Source organism: Anas platyrhynchos, chromosome Z (assembly GCF_047663525.1).
Source record: "Anas platyrhynchos isolate ZD024472 breed Pekin duck chromosome Z, IASCAAS_PekinDuck_T2T, whole genome shotgun sequence".
NCBI classification, from domain to species: domain Eukaryota; kingdom Metazoa; phylum Chordata; class Aves; order Anseriformes; family Anatidae; genus Anas; species Anas platyrhynchos.
The window spans coordinates 47,922,673-47,939,836 of NC_092621.1; the positions used below are offsets into that span (position 1 = coordinate 47,922,673).

At 40.4% G+C, this 17,164-nt stretch overlaps 1 long non-coding RNA gene across 1 annotated transcript; it reads right to left on the reverse strand.

Annotated features, from left to right (window-relative positions):
* Positions 1 to 3,035: 3,035 nt before the first annotated feature.
* Positions 3,036 to 15,533, reverse strand: LOC113840320 (uncharacterized). The gene is made up of 3 exons (XR_005261947.2): positions 15,381 to 15,533; positions 7,179 to 7,345; positions 3,036 to 6,032 (listed from the first exon to the last, which is right to left on the reverse strand). It is a non-coding gene; the product is annotated as an uncharacterized lncRNA (long non-coding RNA).
* Positions 15,534 to 17,164: the final 1,631 nt, after the last annotated feature.

Genomic DNA, 17,164 nt, shown 5'->3' on the forward strand with positions numbered 1-17,164 from the left:
TGCCCATGGAAGCATGAGCTAAACTGGATATGGTAGAAAGTTTCTAAAACTTTGCATTTGTGAAACACTCCAAGCATGGAACTGGATAACTATGCTCCGTCAAGGGATGCATTAATTCTGTGTCAAGTGATAATGGAGAGTTACTATGCAAAAATACAACTTTTTATTATCTATCCATTACAGTTTCATAGAATACATCCCTGGTGTACTTTTTATAAAGTGGGAGGATGATAGATATCCCATGCTACTCACTTTTTGTTTTCTGTTTTTCGTTTTCCTAAGAACAATGTCTTAAACCCTTTAAAACCTCAGTAAAAGAATCAGCACGTAGGAACTCATGTTCTATTTATATCGCATGATAGAAACACTGAAGCTTAGAAGGATATGAAACTGGAAGCAATGTAACCACATCAGCGTTGCTCAACAAAAGTGATTAGCTTAGCAAAAGAGAAACAGTATTTTGGAACAAGACAGTATCTATCCAGTATGGATGTTTCAACTTGGAATGGTGTTAGAGCCAGTACTTGCATCTTTCTCTTCTACATAAGTATGCCCAGATTTATCCCACCTAACTTAAGGCACCTAAAAGACACATTTGTTAGGAGCATATTTGCCCTTGTGTCACTGTAAGTTATAAATAAATTATAAATTATAAGTTATGTATACTTAATGAAGAGAAATAGACATTTTACCTCTCGTGTCTTTGGTGTACTTTAACATAAGGCACTGTTTTATTTAATTTCTTTGAAAGTAATATCTGTCTTTTCTTTCCAACTCCACAGTTTTGAACCTAGACTCAAAACTAAAATATGATAAGTTTTATTTTCTTTCTTCTGCCATATTGTTCTCCATTTATTTATGCATGTGAAACATATTCTGTACATACAAAATGGTAGTACAAAAGCTTTGGAGTGTCTGTGTATTCCACATTGTTTCGCAAAGAAATTCAAGAGCAACTCATCAAAAATAGAAAGTGTATTACGTATGTATTTATTTAATAGTGCTGCCCTGAATCCAGCTAACATTCAAGGCAATTTGATTAACCATTTTCACTTCAGGAGCAACAAAATGAGAACTGTGGACAGTTTTGCATTTCTGAATCTCAAAGCCCAGCAGGAAAAAAAAAAAATGCAGAAAAGCTCCCTACGGGTCCTGCTGTGTAGGGCTGGCTGCACAGGCTCAGGACCACACTACCAGATTTGTATGGCCTTTGACTGGTGCAGCAGGAATAAGTGACACAGGCAGCCTGACAGCAGGATCAAGATGAATTAGATGAAATGTGAATGATCTGTGAACCACACAGCCCAGCACAGTTGCAAACATGTCTGAAAGCTAGCAGCACCCAGTCATAAGTGGTGAGGATCCTGCTTCCCCACGGCATTCCCAGGGCAGGAAGGCAGCAGCCATGTGAGTAGCTGCTTTAGATCAAAGTAATTGTAAATTTTCCCACTGGAATTCCCAAATGAAAAGAAAAGAAGCCTCCTGGGGGCTTCGTTGATGTGTGAGCCAGGTCAGCTTACAAAAATATGAAAGGAAATTCTTCTTGCCAAGACCCCATGAAGGAGCTGTTAGGGCTTCCTGTTAAATATTTTCTTGCTAACAGTGGAGCACACTCTAGCCAGTATTTATGCTATGTCAGAAATTTGTACTCTTTTTTTTTTTATTCATTCCACAATCCTCTGATATTTGAAGCCATTTGGAGCTTTATTCCAACCTGCTTCTTTCCAGAGCTGGCCCAAAGGGTAAGTCTGTAACATCTGTGTTCATTCCAGAATCAAATTATTTAAATATTTATTTCAAGCGCATTCCCGGGAAGCATGAGGCTCAGCTGCAATTATGTTCTGCTTGAAATTAATTACCAGTTGGCACCTCATGTAGCCTTTGCAATGACTGAGTCCAGAGCTTATTGAGGAAGAGGCGGCCTTTCACATTGTACCCCAAGCAGTCACTGCAAGAGCAAAATTTATTAATAAAAGCAAAGACATTTCACAGCACCAAGACCTGTGTGTGTGAAAGAAACTGTAGGAAATCTGTTGTACCTGCCCCTGGAAGGCCAGTGGCTGCTGAGAGTTCCTTCTCTCTGCACTTTGAGCTGTACAAAGATGACAGTCACACAATGCCTACTTTTTATTTTATTATTTTTATTTTAGTTTATTATTTTTATTATTTTATTTTATTTTATTTTATTTTATTTTATTTTATTTTATTTTATTTTTAATTTTTTTTGGCCAGATGAGGCTGCTTCCTGTGGCCAGATTGCCACAATGAGCAAAGTGGTGTGGTGGAGTGCCCCTGCAGGCATCAGCTCTGCCTTCACACACTGCCTGTACACAGGATTAGAGAGCCACTAGCACAAAGGAGCGACTTTGAAAGCAAACCATAGCACAGATTTGTTTGGTTGGTCGAGTTTTAGTTATCACACCCTTTACGTATGGTTGTCCTGTCAGATTCGATGCCATTGGAGGCTGTCTGAAGGTGCCACAGGCTCTCAAGAGGGCCAGCCTGGTCATGCTCGGAGCTGCTAGCATAGCTGAGAGCCTGCTCCAGGGTGAACAGGGAGGGTGCCCTGAACTGCGGCTGCTGCCTCACCTAGCCCCATATACCCGGGGGCTTAAAGTTACCTCTGAGCTATCCTTACGGGTCCCCTCTGCAGCCCTGGTGGGATGCAGTGGGTCCAAGGAGTAAAAATCCTCTGGCTCAGTGTGCAGCTCTGCCTGTATGGCACAGTGCGGTGCACAGCCAGCTCAGGTTCTGCACCTCTTGCTGGCTATTTTTGCAGTAGTTCTTGCAATCATGAAAGAGTTTTCAGATGTTTACTTCTGGCTGTACCAGCTTGATATCGTTTGTTCAAATGCTGTGCAACTAAAGCTAAAGTAAAGCAATTTATTTTGTCCTGTTGTAATGATAACTTCTGTCATACAACCACATTGCATACAAATACATTGGTCATTTCTTTTAAATAAAAGTAAAAAGGCTCAGTGGACCTGTCATTGCTTTTATTTTAGATACAATAAAGATCTAGCAGTTGTGTTGGAAACCACAGAAAGAAAATAATATATTCCACAAATAGAAACACCTCAGAACCTTTCAAACAATTCAACACAATTTACAAATTCAACACAATTTACAAAATACTTTTGTAAAAGTGAGTAAAATATCAGTCTGTAAAATATCCTCAGCTAATTTTGCCTTCAGATTAACAAATAAACAGGAAACAGCTCTGACTCATTGTAATCATACAATTATTTAAACAAACTTTAGAGTTAGGGCTTATATACTACTCTTTGTTACCTGGTCAGTCTGAGGTGTTTTGCAGAAAGATGTGCTGATACACAACTTTTTTTTTACTCCAAGCCAGATGGTGTTTTAATGTATGCTCTCCAACCTTTTCAGAATTGGATTTATGCAGATGTATGTGGTAAAACCATGTAGATGTCTGCCACAGTGTTATTGGCTTCATCCTTCTCGGGTCTTGCTGGTTGATCCCACCTGCTTTCCTCCCACCACCCATCTCACCTTCCTCTCCAGTCACCTGCTGGCCAAGACCCTTGCACTCCAAAATGGCGTTGGGTTTGGGTGCACATGCGGTGTTCACTGTGGTCTGCTCACATGGGACTGTGCCATGCAGTGATACCACAGCAGATGCTCCACTTTAGCCACGCTTTGCCTTCCCAAGCTAGGCACGCAGCTCTGGCACAGGCAGGGCACCACCCTGCAAGTCTGTCATGTTGACTCACCTTCTCTTTTTCACGTTACCTCCCTCACCCCTTGAAATGGCAGTGTTGTCAGAAATTGTATGAAGTTGGTCTCTTCATTTCCAGATATACCCAATTGTAAGCAACAGTGAAGGTTGCTACCATGCCCATCTCACCTCTCTGATTAACCTGCCTGTTTTTTTAAAAAACAATAGCAAACAGCACTCATAGAAGGCAATATTTCTCAACAGGACAGAACCCCAGTACCTGTATATAACCATTAAGTATCTGTTCATCTTCTGAAAGCATATTTCCTTCTGCAGTTACTAAGAAGGGCAATACCAGTGTCTTTCTCCCACCCAAGTAACCAGCAAAGAGACTCATAAGCTGCAGAAATAAAATATAAGTCTGCTGGCTGAGAATTAATGGAACAATCTCAATGTCATAGGTGATTCTGAGCCCAAATCTTCCTCTTGTGACCACAAAAAGCAAATCAGATGTTTTAAAGTTCATGGTATCATAGACCTTTTAGGATGCTGTACATAATCATTAAGACATCTTCCACAGTAATCAAACAGAATTTAAAACTGGGAGGGGAAATAAACTTCCCTGTACATAAACAGAGGATTTACAGCAATTAATTCTTTACTCAGTAATTCCCTCAAAAACCTTAAGACTCTCTGGTGAAAGGCTAGACCTGTTATACAGGAAAACAACATTGCATACATCTAGCTCCACAACCCCACTGTATTGACTACTCACACCAAATCAGTTAATGACTAATTAATTATAACAACAGAGACTTAATTTCCAGATAGTGATGACTGCACTTTCATTCACATCAAAAAGGGCTCCTATGAAGCAGAGCAGCTCTGCATGCGACTAATAAAGTGGCCTTTGACATTCAGCAATCAGTCCATTCCTGCTCACTGTGCCAGGTCTATGGCTTCATCCTGCCACAAATGCCATTTATTTTCAGCCATGAACAGATACATTTCTTCAGAAAGTTCAACCACTCCAGGAATGACCTGGGAGAATGACCTGGCTTTTGACACCATTTCCCACAGCATTCTCCTCAAGAAACTGGCTGCTCTTGGCTTGGACTGGCATATACTTCGTTGGGTGAGAAACTGGCTGGGTAGCCAGGCCCAGAGAGTCTTGGTGAATGGAGTCAAATCCAGCTGGAGGCCGGTCACTAGTGGAGTCCCTCAAGTCCCTCAGTACTAGGGCCAGTTCTCTTTAATATCTTTACTGATGATCTGGATGAGGGGATCAAGTGCACCCTCAGTAAGTTTGCAGATGACACCAAGTTAGGCGTGTGTGTCAATCTGCTTGAGGGTAGAAAGGCTCTGCAGGAAGATCTGGATAGGCTGCACCGATGGGCTGAGGTCAACTGTATGAAGTTCAACAAGGCCAAGTGCCGGGTCCTGCACCTGGGGCGCAATAACCCCAAGCAGAGCTACAGGCTGGGAGATGTGTGGTTAGAAAGCTGCCTGGTGGAGAAGGACCTGGGAGTATTGTTTGATAGTCAGCTGCATATGAACCAGCAGTGTGCTCAGGTGGCCAAGAAGGCCAACAGCACAGCCTGGCTTATATCAGAAACAGTGTGGCCAGCAGGGCTAGGGAAGTGATTGTCCCCCTGTACTCGGCTCTGGTGAGGCCGCACCTCAAGTGCTGTGTTCAGTTTTGGGCCCGCACTACAAGAAGGGCATGGAGGTGCTCGAGAGAAGGGCAACGAATCTGGTGAGGATTCTGGAGAACAAGTCTTATGAAGAGCAGCTGAGGGAGCTGGTGTTGTTCATCCTGGAAAAGAGGAGGCTCAGGGGCAACCTTATCACACTATACAGGTATCTTAAAGGAGGCTGTAGTGAGGTGGGGATTGGTCTATTCTCCCACGTGCCTGGTGACAGGACAAGGGGGAATGGGCTAAAGTTGTGCCAGGGGAGGTTTATGTCGGACGTTAGGAAGAACTTCTTTACTGAAAGGGTTGTTAGGCATTGGAACGGGCTGCCCAGGGAAGTGGTTGAGTCACCTTAGTGATATGGTTTAGTGGAAGACTTGTTAGTGTTAGGTAAGAAGTTGGACTCGGTGATCTTGGAGGTCTCTTCTAATCTAGATAATTCTGTGATTCTGTGAAATTTCCCTTTGCTTTCCAGCTCCTCTTCCATGTCACTCATAGCACACTGGTCCTGATGGCTCCTGAAGGCAAAACTTTGTTTTGATTTCTTAAGGATGGATTCATGAATGGCTATTATGAAGATACTCCACAGACAGTGGAAAAGATGAGCAATGCAGTTTTTGTACAACTCAAGGAAGAGCAGAACACAAGAGTGTATCCTATAGAAAAGTGGGGGAAAAAACAAACCGAATCGAACCGAACCGAACCGAACCAAACCAAACCAATCCAAACCAAACCAAACCAAACCAAACCAAACCAAACCAAACCAAACCAAACCAAACCAAACCAAACCAAACCAAACCAAACCAAACCAAACCAAACCAAGCAAAAATAAACACACACAAACAATACAATACAATACAATACAATAAACTTTAAAAGAACTTCCCTTCCAATAAATCCTTCTGCCTTTGTCTTTAAGAGGCAACATGCTCATGGATACTCCTGTTGCTTTGCCATGCATGCACTCACAAATATGACTCCCTCCTGCAATTGTACCACTGTTCATCCATCAAAATGGCCACTTTTAGCAAAGCCATCCACACCCTGTATGTATATAGTACTTCTGTTATTATTTCACTCTTGTGTTAGCTATCTGTCAAGATATGCTTCACCTTGCATCCTGTGATTATTCATGAGAGATCTATAAATACACAGGTGAGTGGGCCAGCACACTTCTCCTTCTCTGAAATAGATCTCATATGCACAGATACTCTGGTCCTCATTTTCTGAATGGGAACCTCTTCAATGCTACAAGAAGATACTTTGGAGATTATATTATCTGATAAAATTAAATTAGTGAGGTGCATTTCTCTAGCTCATGAGAAACAGGGAGAGAAGGAACAGATACTTATATGAGAACTATAGTAAGATGTTTTATCCTTTGCAGCCTCACATGACCAATATCACTGCCTCCATTGGGGAAAGTTTCTTATCTCTGTTTTCTCTAACTAGCAGCCACACGGATATGCCTGGAACCATGCCATATTGAACAACAGCTTTTAAGACGCTGTGTCATTTCTTCTTCTGTGTTGTGGAGTCATAACTGATTTTCCACTGTTGTAACAGGTAGAATTCATATCAAACAAACTATTTTAAGCCACACTATTTTAAGCTGGTCATATATTAGAGAACCTTAACTGATAGAACAAGAACTGAGGTTCAACAGAAAGCTTACAAAACAAGCATGTAAAAAATGTCAACATGACTAAGCGTTTGTACATGACAACAAATGTGGATCACAGAATTCCCCCCAAAACCTGTTCCAGCTGTTCACAGCTGGTGGTGGTAGGTAGCTGGCTCACCTCATACGGGTCTGTTATCTGTTTTTATGGTCCACCTTATTCTCACATGCACACCTCTTGAGGATTACAGGAATTTGCTGAACCTCTTTTGAGAGCAAGAAGTAAAGGTCCAACAGACTGAACTCCAAAACAAGTGGTATACTTTTCCCTTTCTTCTGACTAAATGCCTGGAAAGAATCATGTAAAAAGTTCCAAGTCAGTAAATTTATGCAGATATTCAACTGAAATGTTGAAATCTGTCTAGAACATTAAAATAAAATAAAATAAAATAAAATAAATAAAATAAAATAAAATAAAATAAAATAAAATAAAATAAAATAAAATAAAATAAAATAAAATAATAACAAAATATTCACATGAAAAGCTTCTGCTTATGGAGATCTTAAGAAACTGCTCTTAAGTGACACGCAAACTACATTTTAGTGATAAGAGGCTTGGTGCTCTTGGACTCTTCTGAATGCAACCTGTTGACTAACCACAGGAAATAGAAGCTAAGAGAAGAATGCAGAAAGGATAAGATACAAAGAGAAATTCAACAGTGCAGGTATTTTCACTGAGATTACAAAATCAACACCTGTAAAATATGGCTGCAAAGCACGTTTTGAAATCACCAAACAGTAGTTGAAATTACATAGATTTTATTTCTAAAACTCAACTCGGAAATGTTGCATGCATATGTTACAGTGGAATTTTGGTGTTTTGTTTTGTTGTTGTTTGTTTATTTGTTTGTTTTTGATGAAATACTCTTTTATTTGTATCTATTCTTGCCCAGAGTCCCTGGAAATTTTCTATTATGTTGAAGGAAGATGTCTCAAAGAGCATCAGATCTTTGTTTCAGTCTTTCCTACATCTTTTCCTGCCCTTAAAAATATTGGAGAGTTTCACAGGATATACAGGGTGAGGACTCACTGACAAGACTTCATTTTTATATGCATAAGTAGACTTTAAAAATTAGGTATTGAAGCCAGGGATTGTGGACCCCAGCAGACAGGAAAATGTCTCTCAGTTTGACACACCCTGGGTGAAGTTCTGACCAGTTGTCAATCATTTCACAGAAGGAATGCAAGACCTATCATTTCTGGACTGTAATCAAATTAATGTTAGAGAAGAGCACTTCACTTTCTGTTTCTAGAAAGTGAATGAGGAAATTAAGTGAAAACTTAGATTTAAATGTGTAAAACTGAAAGAACTCATCTCTTAACCAAATTTCCAAAGTCTACAAATAAAAAGAAATATTGTAAAAAGGTTTTCCTACCACAGTCATTGCCATGTGCTATTTCTTTGTCTTCCAGGGCAAGGAAAACTGTGTCTGGAGGCAGAACAAGGCAATAACCTATTAGAAGAGGAATGGCTATAAACCATCATTTACTGAGAAAGAGCTACTGGTATAAACATACCAGTATCTGAAAGCAAGAGATAACCACATAGCCACTGTCCACTGCATCCAGTGTTAGAGCATATATGCACATACACTTTCCATCAGTATTGATAGTGGAGAGGTGCTTTACCAGAGAATGGAATATAGTGTAAAGTACTTTACTGATATTATTGCTTTTTCTCTTTATATCTTATGCAGGTAGTCTGCTCCTTTGCAGCCTAAAAGAGTATGTTGCTGTTGGACAAAATATCATGACTTATACCTTCTGATATGCTATTAACAGTACAACATTTTGGATACTTTGTGCGCTTTGGATACTTTGGATACTTGTACTTGGTGCAGTACAACCTCCATGCCATCTTCATGTAGCATTGTACACACATACGCACACTGATCTTTGACCACTACCTTACCCTGGTCCAGGTCCTACTGCTTTTGCACTCCATATTTTTGATAATGGCATCTTATTCATTAGCCATTAGTCAATGAAAATGACTGCTAAAATATGAAGATACATAGATAATTAATATACTAGTAAAAAAATAATTAGTGATAGAGAAGAGAAGAGAAGAGAAGAGAAAAGAGAAGAGAAGAGAAGAGAAGAGAAGAGAAGAGAAGAGAAGAGAAGAGAAGAGAAGAGAAGAGAAGAGAAGAGAAGAGAAGAGAAGAGAAGAGAAGAGAAGAGAAGAAAAGAAAAGAAAAGAAAAGAAAAGAAAAGAAAAGAAAAGAAAAGAAAAGAAAAGAAAAGAAAAGAAAAGAAAAGAAAAGAAAAGAAAAGAAAAGAAAAGAAAAGAAAAGAAAAGAAAAGAAAAGAAAAGAAAAGAAAAGAAAAGAAAAGAAAAGAAAAGAAAAGAAAAGAAAAGAAAAAAAAAAGAAAAGAAAAGAAAAAAAAAGGGAGTTTTCTCAATGACATAGAACAATGACAGATGTTTGTAGAAATACATCTGGACTTCTCAAAAAGTAAATACTGGAGGCATCAAACAGCACTCAGAATGAGTTGTAAACAGCTTGTTACATCTTTCTCACCTCAAGTAAAATGATCTCCCATATATAACTTAAGACCTTTTCTTTAGAATACTTCAGAGGAAACACCAGCACCAGCAAGGTTCACAAGCCTTTATAAAACTCCAGAGAAAATTGAATCTAATAAAACGTATAGAAATTTGATAGATTTAAAACTGAATTTTATGCTTAGCTATTGATTCTGCTTTATGAGTTTCCCTGACAGAAAACCCAGAATCTTGAGGCTTCCTGCTGTTTGAGCCTCAGTGTGAGAGATTGAACGTCAATGTGAGAGACTCCCACTGAAATGGGTCCTCTGCCTTGGAGTTAATCCTCTTTCCTGTGCCAACAGCTTGGGTGAAGGGAGTATCTAAACTCAGTGGAGATCTGAGCTTGTGTGGAGCAGGTATTTGTGGACTCTGAGACATATACTTGTGTTTTTTACACCAATGTATTATCGCAGCATACACTGTAACAGCAGTGATGTTCCTGATGACAGTGAGCTTATTTACTTTCCTTTTTCACAGCTCTCCGCAGTGCATGCACTGTTACATAGTAAAGACAGGAAGGATGTCACTTGTAAGGATTCTGTGTCCACGTACTCTGCATGGCCATTGGCAAAGATGCAAATGAAGGATTTGCTGTTCCAGAACCACAGAGCTCTGTATTTAAGTTAAATAAGGCCTTGATTATGCCTTTTATTCCCAGGCTCACCAACGGGTGGGGCATAAATAACACTATTCCAAAAGTATCCCAGAAAATAACGTGCTTTGGAGACATACATTCCTACTTTCCTCTGGAGGTGGGGGAAATTATTATGAGTAATAATTCTCCTCAGACAATATGCATACCCTGCTTCACGCATCAGGTGATCCAAGAGCTACACCTAGTTCTGCATTCACTTACTTCAGTGGTGCCAGAGACCCAGGAGATAAGCCATGAGAGTTACTACCAGGCTTAACCAATTTGTTCCCACTTCAGCAGACATCTGGGAACTTGTAAGCTGTGGTAGTAAAACTGACAAGATGTTAACTTGTCAAGATGTTTGGTAACACTAATGCATTAAATATTGCTGAACCGGTGATACTTAAAAGACTTTTAGTATAGAACTGAACAACTAAGAGAAATGAAAGGAGTAGGCAGAAGGTGAATGCATGGAGATTATGAATATCAACAAAGGAATAAGAGAGTGTAAGAGAGTTCACGCATAAAAGAAGAAAGTAGAGTTATAGGAATATATAGGAAAATAGGAATAGTTAATACAAGAAATTTAATAGAAAAATACATAAACTAACTAACTAAAAACACAGTTGCTTGAGAATTTGAGCTTCAGAGAAACATAAAAGAATATAAAGAGTAAGTGAAGAGCAAAGGAAAGCTGTAGAGGAAAAGAAGCCATAGAAAATAGGAGTCAAAAAAGGACCAGTAATATCAATGAGGATCTTTCTGTTGACTTTGAAAAAAGCCCGATATTTCTCCCTGTTTGCATTAAGTGGTGAGTGATATATGGGGGAAAGAAAAAAAAAAAAAAAAAAAGTTCTCTGTTAACAGAGCCTAGCCAACAAATTTCTTGAGGTCATCCTGGCAAAAAAGAAGTGGAAATTTTTATGTCATGTAGTGATTGCTATTGTAGGTTAACTGATGATGCTGGACTCAAATGCATAACAAGTTTGCAAATGATACTAAATTAGAATGAGATAGTGATTCCCTCAAGGATGGAGAAGCCTTGCAGAGAGATTTTGACAAATTAGAGAGCTGGGCAATCACCAGCTGCATAAAGTTTAACAGGGGCACATACTGGATTCTGCACCTGGAATAGGGTATGTAAAAACTGTGGTTCAAGGGGCTGGAAATCAGCCCCATGGAAAGGAATCTGGGAATTTTGATGAACAACAAGTTGAGTATGAGTCAATAGTGTGCTACGGCAGCTAAAATGGCCAACCATACCCTGGGGTGCATCAAGCATGGCATTGCTAGCTGCTCATGTGAAAGGATTGTCCCACTCTGCTCTGCTTTGGTGAGGCCTCACCTCAAGTACCATGTGCAGCTTTGGGTACCACAATATAAAAAGGACATAAAACTATTAGAGAGTGCCTGAAGGAGGGCTATAAAGATGGTGTGGAGTCTAGAGGGCAAGACATAAGAGGAGTGGCTGAGGTCCCTTGGTTTGTTCAGCCCCGAGCAGAGCAGGCTGAGGGGAAGCCTCATGGCGGCCTGCAGCTCCCTCACGAGGGGAGAGGAGAAGCAGGCACTGAGCTCTGCTCTCTGGGGACAGAGACAGGACCCAAAGGAATGGCATGGAGCTGGGAGAGGGGATGGTCAAGCTGGGGGGTAGGGAAAGGTTCTGCACCCTTATGGTCGGGCACTGGGACAGGATCCCCAGGACAGTCGTCATGGCGCTGAGCCTGCTGGAGTTCAAGAAAAATTTGGACAGTGCTCTCAGGCATCAGGTTTGATTTTTGGGTGGTCTTCTGTGGACACATGAGTTGAACTCAGTGATCTTCATGGTTCCCCTCCAACTCAGGATATTCTATGATTTTAAGAATCTATGATATAGAAACCCCAGAAAAAAATGGCTTAATGTAAAAACAAAAAACAAAAGCACATCAGTACATAGAATGCATTAAGGACAAGTTACTATGCCTAGAAATGTGCCAGACAGGACAGAAGAGGTGTCAGGATATCCCTAACAATGTGCATTTTTAGCAGAACTTGTGACCTAGGAGTGCCCCATGCCAGAGCAACAGAGATGGTTCTGGTAACTGTCTGAGCTGTATTGTGGGTGCTACTGCACATCACAGCCTTATGCCGCATATACAGACCCAAGAGGAACACCAATGACCATGTTTGAATTTTTAAAGCAGTTTAACATTACTTTATATACAGACATGGCATCATTTAGATATAGGGAAATATGTTGGACAACCTCAGTCACCTAAAGGTCTTCTTCCACTGGCAGTCCCACTCCATCCTGTGACATCATAGTACCACTAAAAGTGATTGTCAGTTTGGCCTGCAGGCTGTGCTGTAGTGTATGCTGGGCATTATTTACAAGGACCCTTACTGGGACATTTCAACCTTCTTGTTTTGTAAAACATCAGAAAATACACCATTAGAAACTAAGAGGCTCTCAAGTCTGATTCACAGAAATGGCACATATTGCTTCTGGGGAACTTCTTGTTTCAGAGAGTAATAACAGTTCTTAGGAATGCTATGTGGTTGGAATGGGAGGAATTTTTCTCCTGCATAAAGGGAAACAGATGTCAAAGGGAGCAGGACATGAGATCATTAAGGGGTTTCTGTGAGAGGTCAAGAGTTCTTTTCTGAACAGTGCTTGTTTTATACGTTTCTTAATCATAACGTTGAGTCATTACTATAAAGTCAATACAGATGTCTGATTTTTAACATTTCTGAGCACTCTCAACCTCTATTAGCCTTGGTGAGAATCAGAATTTCTCAATGGTTTTGAAAACCAGGTCCATTATCTTTTTAAAAATGTAATTTCTTCTCCTCCCCTCTTCCACTACTCTTTCACTTCATTATACTCATTCATGGCATACAAATCATTCATGAAACAGACAGCTAGTGTTTCAGTGCCTCAACTGACCTCATACGCTGCGTGCTTAGATGCAAGCCTAGGTGCAGATTTTAGCTGAATATTAGCATGGCATACTAGTAACATAAATAATGGCCTCTGTATGAAGTGGTCTCCCACCTATAGCCACCTCCTGTGGCCACTGTGGAACAGCAAGTTTTTTGATGAAGGTTCTTACTCTTCCCAAGCAGATATAAGGGGGTTTACAGGTAGCCTTAATCCAGGATGCCCATTCTTGCAGGTATTCTTCAATACCCTGCAGACACTGCAAAACTTAACTGCTTTTTTATTTCTGACCTATGCTGCCTGGATTGTTTAGGGCTAGCCAGTGTATTTATGTTTTTGCAATGTTAAGAGAAGAGGTGCCAGGTTTTCAGAACTGAGTCCCACATGTCCTGCTACAATTTTTTTTTTAGCTCCCGACATGCCCCATCAGCAGGGACTTTGCCCCAGCTGGTGCAGGCTGGGACATAACCAGTTGTACGGTCCTTGCACACTGAATGAACCAGTGCTTGTGAGCCTCAACATGCAGCTTGAATTGTGCTTTCCAGAAAAAGCTTCGAGAGAATTTGTAGGTGATCTGAGGGAATTGTATTGGCAGGATGGTCATTTGTTAGCCAAATAAACTTGACATAGGACACAACCACACTGTTTTTAAGCATGGAGTATCACAGAACTCCCTTCACGGTCCCTTCACGGCAGGGGCAGACTCAATGTCAAGGCTCTGTGGGGGGCTGGGGATAAGGTTCATCATCCTAATAGCTCAACCAGGCACAGCTGGGAAGCTGTGACCCTTGTCACAACTCCTGCCTGAGCCAGGGGGCCACATTTCAGCTTAAGCTGTGCACCCCATCCTGGATCAGCCAAGCTGTTGGGACCCATCTCCAGCCCCATCTCCTGTTTCCTGTCTGTGCCCAGGGTGGCTGTGGGCCCATGTTGGCTGTGTCCCGGTGACCAGCTCTGTTCAAACCCATGGGTGAGAGCATGACTGCATGTGATAACCCTTGGTGGGGCAGCCCCTTTCCAGGCACCCAGATATTAAAGGTGTGATGGTAACAGCAACCTACTTAAACGGCCCTTGCAACCCGTTACATTGGGGATATATTAGCAGTATAGTTGCAGATTAAGCAATAACTGGCATTACAGAAGAGGTAAGCACTTCTAGGACAATGGTTGAAAGGAAAACTGTGGCCAGGAATACCCTCAGCTTAATTCATCAGGGCTGGAAAGTCTGTGACCCCAGTATCATGACATTTAGATACTGCACAGTAAGCATCACTGTGACACAAAGCCCATTCTTTCAGCATTGCAAGAAAATAAGATTATTCATCCAATTCATTCATACTAACTCAGGGGATAACTTCAGATTCTTGTTTGTGCTTCATTGCTGTCCCAAAAGAGGACCGTTTCCAGCAAGGTGTCCCAAGAACACAGCTGTTGTCATATTCATTATCTTCCATATTTTTTTGCTTGCCCCAGGCCTTCAATACACATCATCTAAACAGCTGCATCCTCAGCATCCCTGATGCAGAGCAGTGATGCTTCAGTGAATGAAGCCCGCCACAATACATGATGGCAAATTGCAACCAGGGAACTAGCTCTGTTTTGCTTCAGTGGAAGGAAACTTTCTTGAACTGTGCTTCAAATGCATCAAATCATGGGGTAATCTGATTTTCTCTGAAATTAAAACTGCCCTATTTACTCTGAAGGTTTTTAACCCCCAGTAGCAGGATCTTAGGAGACACTTTCTTAGCATTACTGGAAGATTTGAATCCAAAATTCAGAGATTCAAGTTTGCTGCTTTGGATCAGTTCTTAAAAGAACTTATTTTCCACTGGCTAATATTCTTACAAAAATAGTAAGCAAAAAACATTTCCTGCCGGTTCAGAATAGCACTTTGCTACTCTAATGTTCTGAGTAGAGGAGTTATTAAAAAAAAAAAAAAAATGTGAAGATGTTAATTCTGTATTCTGTGGATGTACTGTTTCCCTTTACAAATGTGACAGCCACTTATACAAAGACTCTTGCTTGACAAAGAAACTATCTGTCTATGTATTTCCATCCTAATTGGATAACAACTGCTCAGCCTCTGCTTGCTTACATTTCCTCCTAATTAAAATGTTGTTTCTTTACTGTACAATCCATTAAAAGAAATCAAAAGTATTTTAAGTTTTAATCATTTAATTGTCCTTGGCTAGTTTGAAAGGAATTCAATCAGATCACTTACAGTTTTAGTCATTTTCTCTTCAAACAACATAATCTCTACATATTGCTGCTTTTGCTGAGAGCTGAGTTTTTCTGTTCTTCCAGCCACCTATGATTGTTTCCACAGGAGAAAGTATGTCCCTCTGTAACTACACACACATACCAAAAACAACAGCCAAAATGGGGCACTGTGTTCAAAAGGGCATGTTTGCATTCCCAACATGCAACACAGTGTTAGGGAGGCATAGCACTCCTCCAGGGATGACGGTACATGGTGCTACAGCTGTGGATTTGGCAGCGGGCACCATGCCTCAGGCATTTTCTGCCCACCCCTTTGGGGGGTCAGCAGTGTCCATGGGCAGGCAGGGTGGGCCACAGAGGCAGACTGGTGACAAGGAGCTCTGTGGGAGCTGCAGGTGATGCTGCAGCGGTGGCACTCACACAGGCTGCCCAGGTCACCCCGGGGCTCTCTCCATGGTGCCCCAAGGCTGAGTGCATTGGGAGGGGGCTGCAGCTAATGGGAAAAGGTATGCACAACATACAGAATAGCAAGGAGAATTGGCCCTCCAGAAAGAGAAGTATGTGCACTGTCTTCGTGTCTACAGCACTAAGCCACAGGACGCAGATAGGGAACCCCAAGTATCTGTCTGGTGTTTCTCTGAACTCATTTCCTCTTCTCCTTTCTTGGCACTTCACTTTATACATCATGTCTGGCTGGATGTGCTGTGATTACAACTATTTTAACAAGTGCAAACTGTACAGTGCTTTATGCTGAGCTGAGTCTGTCTTAATGTAACATTAACAATAAATATCTGGCCATGCTCTAAGCGTCTGTCCCATTATCTCTACAGAAAGGTGTCATTGCAGAAGCAGCCAGAGTTCAGCTTTGTTATGCACATAACCCCAGCAGTTTACACCATACAGCTAGAATATGCCCTATGTGCATATATTGCATATATACATGATACATGCAAGACTGTACTCCTCAGAAATGACATTACGTTTATACAAAAGAAGGTGAATTAAAAAGGGCTTTTTAAGTTACAACCTTCATATGAATTTGCATTCAGCTTGCAAAAAGTCAATTATTTTTTTTTCCATTTTCATCATCCCAAATGATGCAAGGGAGCAGAAAGCAGATGTAAATGCAAGAAGTGTATGCACTTTGTTACCATGGTTATTGACCATTTCTAAAACAAACTCCAAAATGACATCTTAAAGCAATGCTATTTTTTTCAGGTGTTCTGTCTCAGAATATGATCTTCCAAATATCCCCAATTCAAATATATGAATTTAAAACACATTACAAAATACTGTGATTCAAACAATGCTGATAAAAGTGGGTTAGAAATGTTGAATTAACAGGATTTGCAAGACCTTGGCCTCAGTCATTCCTATGTTGGATTTATAGGGTAGGTATGTTTGCAGCAAAAGAAAGGAGAGAATATATTTTTAAAAGAAACAGAGCAAATCAAAATGATTCAGCAAATACATAGCTATGACATACAAGGACATAAGAATGTGAAGTCATAATTATGGAAGTATCCAGAATCTTCTCTTCCTATACTTAACTGTGATTGGTAGATATTTTCTTTTATGTAATAACCAAATATATATTGGTCACTGCAGATTATGGTTCAACAACAATCCAAATAGATGTTCTCTTTTTCTTTAATATTTATATTAATTTAAAAAATAACTAAACAATTATTTTTTCTCTTTATCACTTCTAGATTAAACAATATTGCATTTAATCTGTCAAATTAGATAAGAAATAAGATAAATATCCTACTATTTTGAATTGTA